Below are 11,435 nucleotides of genomic sequence, written 5' to 3' on the forward strand. Positions count from 1 at the left end.
AGGTTGTTAGGTTCATGCACTATTAGCTGAAGTGCAAAGTCCACTTACTGCAGGCTTCCTAAGAATGGGAGCTGTACTTATCTGTTCTGCTGTAGCCCAGACAGAAGTTGGGAGCTGTATCTCATGCCTTTGGAAGATTGAAGCCACTCTGAGCTACTGCTCTTGTTGCACTGCTAGTGATAGAAGGTGCCCTGCTGCTGGGGAATAGAAACTGTATTGTGCTGCTTCTTTTGTTTCCCCACATGAGCATGGTAGCTTTACTGAGTCCTCACAGGAGCATGGCAGCTTTACTGAGTCCTCACAGGAGCATGGTAGCTTTACTGAGCACTCACAGGAGCATGGTAGCTTTACTGAGTCCTCACAGGGGCACAGTGGCTTTACTGAGTCCTCACAGGAGCATGGCAGCTTTACTGAGTCCTCACAGGGGCATGGTAGCTTTACTGAGCACTCACAGGAGCATGGTAGCTTTACTGAGTCTTCACAGGAACATGGTAGCTTTACTGAGTACTCACATGAGCATGGTAGCTTTACCAAGTCCTCACAGGAGCATGGTAGCTTTACTGAGTCCTCACAGGAGCATGGTAGCTTTACTGAGTCCTCACATGAGCATGGTAGCTTTACTGAGTCCACACAGGAGCATGGTAGCTTTACTGAGTCCTCACAGGAGCATGGTAGCTTTATTGAGTCATCAGAGGGGCATGGTAGCTTTACTGAGTCCTCACAGGGCATGGTAGCTTTACTGAGTCCTCACATGGGCATGGTAGCTTTACTGAGTCCTCACATGAGCATGGTAGCTTTACTGAGTCCTCACAGGAGCATGGTAGCATTACTGAGTCCTCACAGGGGCATGGTAGCTTTACTGAGTCCTCACATGAGCATGGTAGCTTTACTGAGTCCTCACAGGAGCATGATAGCTTTACTGAGTCCTCACATGAGCATGGTAGCTTTACTGAGTCCTCACAGGAGCATGTTAGCTTTACTGAGCCCTCACAGGGCCATGGTAGCTTTACTGAGTCCTCACAGGAGCATAGTAGCTTTACTGAGATACTTCTATTGTTGCACTGACAGATATTGGGGCCACTCTCTGATATTTTTGCTGATATGATCCCAGAACTTAGGAGATGTATACGCTACTGGTGCTGTGGAGGAATAAAACCATACTAAGCTGCTACTACTAATGTTGCACAAGTAATGTCACATGATACAGTGCTATAGGTTCATAGGTTCATAGGTGTTTATTAGGCTAATGACCAGAAGGGCCTTTTTAAGCCTAGCCATGCATCCCAAATCTCTAACAAGTTCTGATACCTTTGATAAGTGCAAGCATGGGCCTGTGAGATGAACCATTTACATGTTAGTTTGTCCATTAGAGACATAGGTGCCAAACCAGGGATGAATTTCCACTTTTCCATCAAGTTGTCCTAGTTTCTCTTGAATTGGGTTAGGGAGGAACTCTGCTTCACATGGATAGGGACCCTGTTCCATAGATATGGTAGCCTCTGGACTACATACCCATCTCTCTAGCAGGTCCTATTTATATCACAGGCAAGGTTTAAGTCTTTAGAATGAGTAATTCTGGTACTGTTTGTTTTGTGGATATGCAGGTGGTCCATCAGAGTGGGGTGTGCCAATGCCCTATATGCCAGGCATAGATCACTCCTCAAAAGACTGTAGGAGACAGAATACAGGGATAGGGCCTTGAGGAGGTCTGTATAGGATATATTACTTACACCCTGTATTCTTTTAGTGAGAAACCTCTGTGGATGTTCCAATTGTTGGATATGCCTGATTACTCACACACCAAAGGGGGCATTGTACTCAATGATATGTCTGATGAATGCTGAATACAGTGGAACAATGACTTCCTTGGACTTAGATGCCATGCTTTTGTTTATAAGTTGTACAACATAGAATTATTTCCTGATCACTGTAGACACATGATGATCAAAGGCTAGATCACTATCTATGTGCGTCTCTAAGTCCCTGATTACTGGGTTAACTCTAAGGGGTGTGTTGTCAGTAAGATAGTTACCAGGGATGGATGACTTCCCAAAGGATACTATGATGCATTTCTAGGCATTTAATTTTAGTCTATGGCTCTTTCACCAGTTGTTTGTCTGTGTCAGCCCCTCCTGGAGAACATTTGTGTAAGTATGAGATTCATTGACAGCTCCTAATTTGAAATCATCTCAAATTTAGTCAACCAGAGTCCACTGACATTGGCCTTGACTTTTGAGAAGTAAACTCCAAAAAGGAGCGGGCCAAGGAGTTATCCCTGACGGATTCCACTTGTGACTGGCATCTTTGTAGAGGTGGACACCCAAATTCTAACTTCCTGGGTCCTGTCTGTGAGTCAACTGGCTATCCACTGGGTGACATGCAGGTTTGTACCTAACCTCTTGAGTTTGTCAACAATGCCTGAGTGGGGTACTGTGTCAAATGCCATGGCCAGGTCAAGGTAGGCAGGGTGAATGATTTTGCTCTCATCCATTACTTTGGTGATCTTCTCAAAGAAGTCCACCAGGTTGAGTAGGCATGATCTGCCCTTGACGAAACCAAACTGGGTTGGGTCCAGTGTCTGAAGGTTTATTATATCTCTGTTGATCATCTCCATGATAATTCTTTCCGTGGCTTTACATATAAGACTAGTGAGACTTAATGGTCTGTAGTTTCCTGGGTCTGTAGATGACCCACCTTTGTGCAGAGTGATAACTGTTGCCTATCTCCATTCATGAGGCACAAAGCATGTCTGGCGGCTACAGTTAAATATTAATTTCAGAGGCCCTGATACATCATGTTTCATGCTATTTAGAAGGCATCCTGGGATATTGTCTGGGCCCATTGATGCAGTGTTCTTGGTCTTAGAGAGAGTATTAGGGCAGTTATATTTGATGATATTTCCTGATGGAAGGTAGAGGGGGAGAGAGGAATAATGTTTGAGCTGAATTTATCAGCCAGGAGTTTTGCTATATCTTTTGTCTGAGTATAGGTGGCTCCATTTACAATAGCTTTGCACATAATTGTGTATTGCCTTTGAGGTTGCAGACATAGCTAAATAATGCTTTGAGGCTGCCCTTAGCCTGGGAGGCCAAACTTACTTCAAATTTGGCTTTGTTAGACTTTATTTGTCCTCTGAGTTGTTTGTTTAGTTTGATGAGAGTGCTTTTATCCTGCTCGTTGCTGCACCTCCTAATTTTTGCCATGATTTTTTTCCTCCTGTTATACAACTGATTGATTTTGTGATTCCACCAGGATGGCTTGTTTTTTGAGTTAGTTCTGTACTTCTTCCTGGTGGGTACAGGTGCATCTATGCACCTATTAACATGCCTGCACAGAGTTTCTGTGAACAGTTCTGCATAGGCAGAAGTGTTCTCAGGGTTTATGGGGGCCTGAAATGTTGGCAGGTTCTCACTTAATAGCAGAAGGTTAGCCTTAGAATTGTTCCTGATAATTCAAGGTTTAGCTGGGGTCCAGGTTTTATTTTTACTTCAAAGGAGACCATTTTATGGTCTGACCTTGCCAGGGAAGGCATTACAGTAGGGGGTGTGCAGCAGTCTCCCATATTAGTCAAGACCAGATCCAGTATGGTTGCACCCCTGTTTGCTGTATTCACTATCTGGTCCAGGGAGTTTGTGTTTACAAAATCCAGGAATCTCTCTGCATGCACGTTTCATATCATATAGGATTCCAAGTTAATAGTGGGGTACTTAAAGTCACTCATGAATATGGTATTGGGTTGGATGGTAAGTGTTCCTAACAAGTTTAAATGCATGGTATGTGTTTCCAGTGACATAGAGGGGGACCTACTCTATAGCTCGCAAGGAAGTGTTATTGGATTTTACCTATGATGCTTTGAACATAGAGCACCTCAAGTGCATTGTTCTTTTTGACTAGCCTTGAAGTACATTTATTTTTGATGTAAATAGAGACACCTCCACATTTAGTCCCTGTCTGTGAAGTAGCTGGCCTAAATGTGTGGAAGGCATTATAACCTAGCACTATTGGTGTGCTCTAAGTGGCTTTAAACCATGTAATGGCTAACCCAGGCATTTGCTATTTTCTCTTCTGTGTCCATTCACTGTCCATGCATTTCTTGGAAGAACATTAGGAGTGATTCCATTGTCATTAGACTCATGTCTATTTGAAGAGAACAGCATCATAAATATGACAAGGCATTTCCGTACAGATTCACATTGATTACCAACAGATTCAGTGAATGCTAATCTCAGCTGTCCTTATTTTGGAGGAACATATTTATTTTCAGAACTGGTTTATCCCTGCATATGGTACATCTATGTCTGAAGGTATGTCCCTATTTCCAGTCTTAATTTACCCCTTCATATACCACTTGACCAACATATTAATGGCACCAATAATTAAAAAAAATGGAGCATATATCTTATATCTTGCAAAAACAAATAGTGTGTGGTAGAATTTTGCAATTCATTTAATTAAAATCAACAGATTTTGAAACTGTCTTTTTGATATAGGGTTGGCACATTTGCATCCTTCCATTTCCTGAGAAATAAGCCAAAGTCCATACATAATGAAATCATGTTCCTTGACTGAGTGTAATCATGCCCATTTCAACAAGCCAAACATAGAAATAATTTCTAAGTGCCATATACAGTGACTGCAAGGGAAGCCATAGATGATATAAAATTCTATGAAAAGTCTTCCATGGCACTCCTGACCCTGCTGTCAACTGTCACTTTAGCACACACATACACCCCATTGCTCCCCTGTTTTAACCCACATTCTTGCCCCTTCATACTATCCAGAGTACTTTTGTTTTGTCTTTTCACACTTTGTCTTACTGGTCAGATTTTTTTCTACATCCTTTTTAAACTGGCTAGGAATGGCTACCAGCTCTCCGGAAGCTATGAATTTCTAAATGCTCTGAGTTGTATTTTAGAGATTCTGTCCCACAACCTTTGGTCTAATGATGCCCTAAACAAAAAAATCATGACTAAGGAAAAACATATATTTTTTTCTTTCTAGACAGAAATACTTTACGTTCAAGGTTTAATTTTCAAAGCTAATGGCACAGTAGTTACTAACAAACTGAGTAGTGGATACATATAAAATGAGAAGAAAATGAATGTTAGGACACTTAGATCAAATCAAGGATGACTACCTTTCTTCCAATCCCCATCCCACAAAAAAATAAGGTAGTCATTTTCTGTATATTCTTCTGGTGTTAAAATGGGATGACAGTAAAAGGACAAAAAGCAACAGTCATATCTTTCAGGTTGCTGTTGCTGTCATATATCTACACAGCATGACTCCTCAACCTTAACCCCAAAAGAAAGACACTGTGCAGCCCATTGAATTCAAACTTGGATAAAAGAGAAAGAACAAATAGGAGTACAACAAAGTATTTCAACTTAGTGCTATCAGTTGTACATATGCAGCATGCATCCTATCCTCTCCCCAAAAGTAGCCAACTATATATACATCTGAATTCAGAAGTAAAAAAAGTGAAAAAAAAATAACACTGACCATTATTTATTCCAAAGTGTTGTGCGCACACATTACACTGGCCCTGCAAAAGCTAGTGAGCATATCTTGAGGTGTGATTTTTGAGGAAAGTTAATTTATTTATTTATTTTATTTATTTTATAATTGTTGACCGGAATCCAAAACAGAGGCTCTGAGAAATACCAGGACTACGAATGGTTGTAACTAATATTTAATGAAGCACTTTTCGTCGCTTTCAATGAAGCAACTTCTTCAGAGAAAATAACATACCTCCAATGCACATATAAATAATTAAGTAATTTTGTCACATGATCAGACATCATTAATTAAAAAAAGCTCACATGATAGAAAATCACATAAAATAGTTCATGTCGTGAACTATAAATCAATACAATAAAATAAAATCAAACTATTAATGGCCATAAAACCTCCAAGCCGCATAACTAACCCCATATTTTCCCCTAAAAATTCTACATATAATAACATATTGGCGTGAACTGCTTTGACAATAACTATTATCTATTAAGGCTCTTTAGTTTAAGTAAACAACTAATGTTACAGGATTCATTTAAACCTGGGTTAGCAAATGTGTTTAGCCTTATTTGCCATGCTAGTTCATGCTCTTCAAGGAGTAAATTAAAAGGGCCATCTCTAATGTCACACTGTATCTAATCTATTGCTTTAAATACAAATTTGTGCCTTTATTCACTAGTGTGTGTCTAGTGTGTGTTTAGCCAGTGCATTATCAAGTTTATTAATTTCACTGATCTGTATGATAAATTTTTATTAGAAAAATTGGGTAACTCTCCGAAATTAGTTTTTAGAAGGGGAGTGAACCTGAAAAACCTTCTTGAAAAGAGCGTAACAACGGGCACCCATAAATTTGCTGGAATGTCTGTATGTGGTAGATGTTGTATGTGTAAATTTATTGAAACAGGTAGAACATTCTTTATCAATGAAACAAAGTATGAGTTAAAACATAAGTTACACTGTAACTCAATTTGTTGTCCATATTGCTAGGTGCACATCTTGCAAGGCTTTTATGATGGCAAAACAGAGTGTAGACTTCATGATAGAGTTTATGAACACACACATGCAATTGAAATTAATAAACTTGATAATGCACTGGCTAAACACACACTAGTGAATAAAGGGCACAAATTTGTATTTAAAGCAATAGATCAGATACAGTGTGACATTAGGGGTGGCCCTTTTAATTTACTCCTTGAAGAGCGTGAACTAACATGGCAAATAAGGCTAAACGCATTTGCTAACCCAGGTTTAAATGAATACTGTAACATTAGTTATTTACTTAAACTAAAGAGCCTTAATAGATAATAGTTATTGTCAAAGCAGTTCACACCAATATGTTATTATATGTGGAATTTTTAGGGGAAAATATGGGGTTAGTTTTGCGGCTTGGAGGTGTTATGACCATTAATAGTTTGATTTTATTTTATTGTATTGATTTATATTTCACGACGTGAACTATTTTATGTGATTTTGTATCATGTGACCTTTTATTAATTAATGATGTTTGATCATGTGACAAAATTACTTAATTATTTATATGTGCATTGGAGATATGTTATTTTGTCTGAAGACGTTGCTTCATTGAAAGCGACGAAAAGCGCTTCATTAAATATTAGTTACAACCATTCATAGTCCTGGTATTTCTCGGAGCCTTTGTTTTGGAATTCAGTTACTTGTTTTCATTTAGTTTGTTTCTCATATTTGTTGACCGGGCTAGTCTAACTGGATATATTTCCATTTTTAGTAGAGGCCCGAGGAGAAAAGCTCCAAGAAAAAAAACAGTGGAAAAACAAAAAAAAACAATTTACAAAATTATTGCAACTGCTTAGCCACTGGGGATGCACAAGCCAGTGCATTTCTTTGTGCCGGTCCCAGGCTCGGATAAATGGGGAGGGTTGCATCAGGAAGGGCATCCAGCATAAAACTTTGCCAAATAATTCATGTAGACAGCAGTAAATATTTACATACCGGATCGGTTGAGGCCCGGGTTAACAATGACTGCCACCAGTACTGATAGCCAACAGGGTGCTGGCGGAAATTGTGCTACTGTTGGCCAAAGGAGGAGAAGTGAGGGAAGGCATGGCCGAAGGCTGGAAGAGAGGAGAAAGGCTAGGACTGTGGTAGTGAGGGTTGGAACCTTGAATGTTGGCAGTATCACTGGTATAGGGAGAGAGTTAGCTGATATGATGAACAGAAGGAAGGTTGGTATATTGTGTGTGCAAGAGACCAGATGGAAGGGGAGTAAGGCTAAGTGTATTGGAGGTGGGTTCAAATTGTTTTATCAGGGTGTGGATGGGAGGAGAAATGGCGTAGGAGTTATTCTGAAGGAAGAGTATGCTAAGAGTGTTTTGGAGGTGAAAAGAGTGTCGGATGGAGTGATGTTTATGAAGCTGGAAATTGATAGTGTAATGATGAATATTGTTAGTGCATATGCTCCACAAGTTGGGTGTGCGATGGATGAGAAAGAAAAAGTTTGGAGTGAGTTGGATGAAGTGGTGATGACTGTACCCAAGGGTGAGAGAGTGGTGATTGGAGCAGTTTCAATGGGCATGTTGGTGAAGGGAACAGAGGGGGATGAGGAAGTGATGGGTAGGTATGGTGTTAAGCAAAGGAATGCAGAAGGTCACATGGTAGTGGGTTTTGTGAAAAGGATGGACATGGCTGTGGTGAATATGTATTTTAACAAGAGAGAGGAGCATAGGGTGACATACAAGAGTGGAGAAAGATGCACACAGGTGGATTATATCTTTTGTAGGAGGGCCAGTTTGACGGAGATTGGAGACTGTAAAATGGTGACCAGGGAAAGTGTAGCTAGCATAGGATGGTGGTTTGTAGGATGACATTGGTGAGCAAGAAGAGGAGGAGGAGTGTAAGGGCAGCACCAAGGATCAAATGGTGGAAATTGAAAAAGGGTAATTGTGAGGTGGAGTTCAAGGAAGAGTTAAGACAGGCACTGGGGGGGCAGTGAAAAGTTACCAAATAGCTGGATAACTGCAGCAGAGCTAGTAAGGGAGGCTGCTAGAAAGGTGCTTGGTATGACATCTGGACAGAGGAAGGATGACAAGGAGACATGGTGGTGGAATGAGGAAGTACAGGAGAGTATACAGAGAAAGAGGTTGGCAAAGAAGAAGTGAAATTGTCAGAGAGATGAAGAAAGTAGACAGGAGTATAAGGAGATGAGGTGGATGGCAAAGAGAGAGGTGGCGAAGGCTAAGGATAAGGCATATGAAGAGTGGTATGAAAGGTTGGACACTAAGGAGGGAGAAAGGGACCTGTACCAATTGGCTAGACAGAGGGACCGAGCTAGGAAAGATGTGCAGCAGGTAAGGGTGATAAAGGATAATGAGGGAAATGTACTCACAAGCCAGGAGAGTGTGTTGAGCAGATGGAAAGAGTACTTTGAGGGGCTGATGAATGAAGAGAATGAGAGAGAGGGAAGGTTGGATGATGTAGAGATAGTGAATCATGAAGTGCAATGGATTAGCAAGGAGGAAGTAAGGATAGCTATGAAAAGGATGAAGAATGGAAAGGCTGTTGGTCCAGATGACATACCTGTGAAAGCATGGAGATGTTTAGTGTTCTAACCAGATTGTTTAATGAAATCTTGGAAAATGAGAGGATGCCTGAGGAATGGAGAAAAAGTGTTTTGGTACCGATTTTTAAGAATAAAGGTGATGTGCAGAGCTGTAGTAACAACAGAGGGATTAAATTGATCAGTCACAACATGAAGTTATGGGAAAGAGTAGTGGAAGCTAGGGTAAGAAGGGATGTGATAATCAGTGATCAGCAGCATGGTTTCATGCCGGGAAAGAGCACTACAGATGCGATGTTTGCTCTTAGAGTGTTGATGGGGAAGTACAGAGAAGGTCAGAAGGAGTTGCATTCTGTTTTTGTAGACTTAGAGAAAGCATATGACAGGGTGCCTAGAGAGGAGTTGTGGTATTGTATGAGAAAGTTGGGAGTGTCAAAGAAGTATGTAAGAGTGGTACAGGATATGTATGAGGGTAGTGTGACAGTGGTGAGGTCTGCAGTGGGAGTGACTGATGCATTTAAGGTCGAGGTGGGATTACATCAAGAAGCAGCTCTGAGCCCTTTCTTATTTGCAATGGTGATGGACAGGTTGACAGACGAGATCAGACAGGAGTCCCCGTGGACTATAATGTTTGCAGATGACATTGTGATCTGTAGTGAAAGTAGGGAACAGGTGGAGGAGACCGACTGGAGAAATGGAGATATGCTCTAGAAAGAAGAGGAATGAAGGTCAGGAGAACTAAGACAGAATATATGTGTGTGAATGAAAGGGAGGATAGAGGAATGGTGAGGATGCAAGGAGTAGAGGTGGCGAAGGTGGATGAGTTTAAATACTTGGGATCAATAGTTCAGAGTAATGGTGGGTGTGGAAGAGAGGTGAAGAAGAGAGTACAGGTAGGATGGATTGGGTGGATCAGAGTGTCAGGAGTAATTTGTGACAGACGAGTACCAGTAAGAGTGAAAGGGAAGGTCTGCAAGAGGGTAGTGAGACCAGCTATGTCATATGAGTTGGAGACAGTGGCATTGACAAAAAGGCAGGAGTTAGAGCTGGATGTTGCAGAGTTAAAGATGTTAAGATTTGCACTGGGCATGATGAGGGTGGACAGCATTAGGAATAAGTACATTAGAGGGTCAGCCCAGACTGGAAGGTTTGGAGACAAAGCCAGAGAGGCAAGATTATGTTGGTTTGGACATGTGCTGAGGAGGGATGATGAGTACATTGGGAAAAAGATGCTAAGGATGAAGCTACCAGGTAACAGGAAAAGAGGAAGGCCTAAGATAAGGTTTATGGATGTGGTGTGAGAGGACATGTAGGTGGTTGATGTGACAGACCAAGATGCAGAGGACAGGAAGAAATGGAAACAGTTGATCCACTGTGGTGACCCCTAATGGGAACAGCCAAAAGAAGAAGATGATGATTGCAACTGCTGAGCAAAAATATCTACACATCTGTTATAAGGTTACACATAGAAGACATTGTTATTTTACAGATGCATTAAAAGAAAAATATAACAAAAACATTTACAGTACAAGAGTTTCCTCAGGACTGTAGGGCAGTCAAACATACAGTCAGATAGAGAATTTTTTGATTCAAGACAGGTTAGAGCATAGAGAAATATCAGAAAAAAAGTTTTTAGTTGAGAAGTATGTAGACAAATTGGAGAATTAGTATCAGTCAGGATTAGAGCAGGGGCAAAGCCATTGGTTTTTAATGAAGATTTTCAAATTTTTCTTAAAATGGTTGGTGGAAGTCAGGGATGTTATTTCTCTTGGAAGTTTGTTCCAAGTATTGCCAACAGCATTTGAGAACAGGCAGTCCCCGGATTTGTTGTTGGATTTTACGGTGGCTACTTGTAGCTTTTTTGCAGATATTACGGTTGGTAGATTTTTATAGGAGTTAAAGAGGTTACAGAGTATGGAAGTATTTGTACGATGGTGTATGATCTTGTGGATAAAAATGAGTTGCTGGGAAAGTATTTGGTTATGAATTTCCAGCCATCCGAGAAGTTTAAGATTATGGCAATGGTGGGTACAAAAGGGGGCACCAGTGGCAAATTTGGCTATGCTGTTGTAGGATGTTGCTAGTTTATTCAGGTTGCTTTTGGATAAGTTAGTATAGATAGGGGAGGCGTATAGAAGGGTTGAAATGAGGTGGGTCTGAGTAATGGAAATCTTAGCTGAGGCTGTGAGAAAGGGCTTGATCCTATAAAGGAATCCAAGTTTTCTATTAACTGATTTAATAGTTGTATTAATGTTTGTGTTAAAGTTGAGACTGTTGTTAATTGTTACACCCAGGAGATTGGTGGTGGTGTTGGGAGCAATTTCTGTGCCATTATTTGATGTAACTATGAAATTTATAAGGGGGGAATTTCTGTGTGGGAGTAAAACGT

This window comes from Protopterus annectens, chromosome 10.part0 (assembly GCF_019279795.1).
Source record: "Protopterus annectens isolate FY-2018-M chromosome 10.part0, PAN1.0, whole genome shotgun sequence".
Classification (NCBI taxonomy): Eukaryota; Metazoa; Chordata; order Ceratodontiformes; family Protopteridae; genus Protopterus; species Protopterus annectens.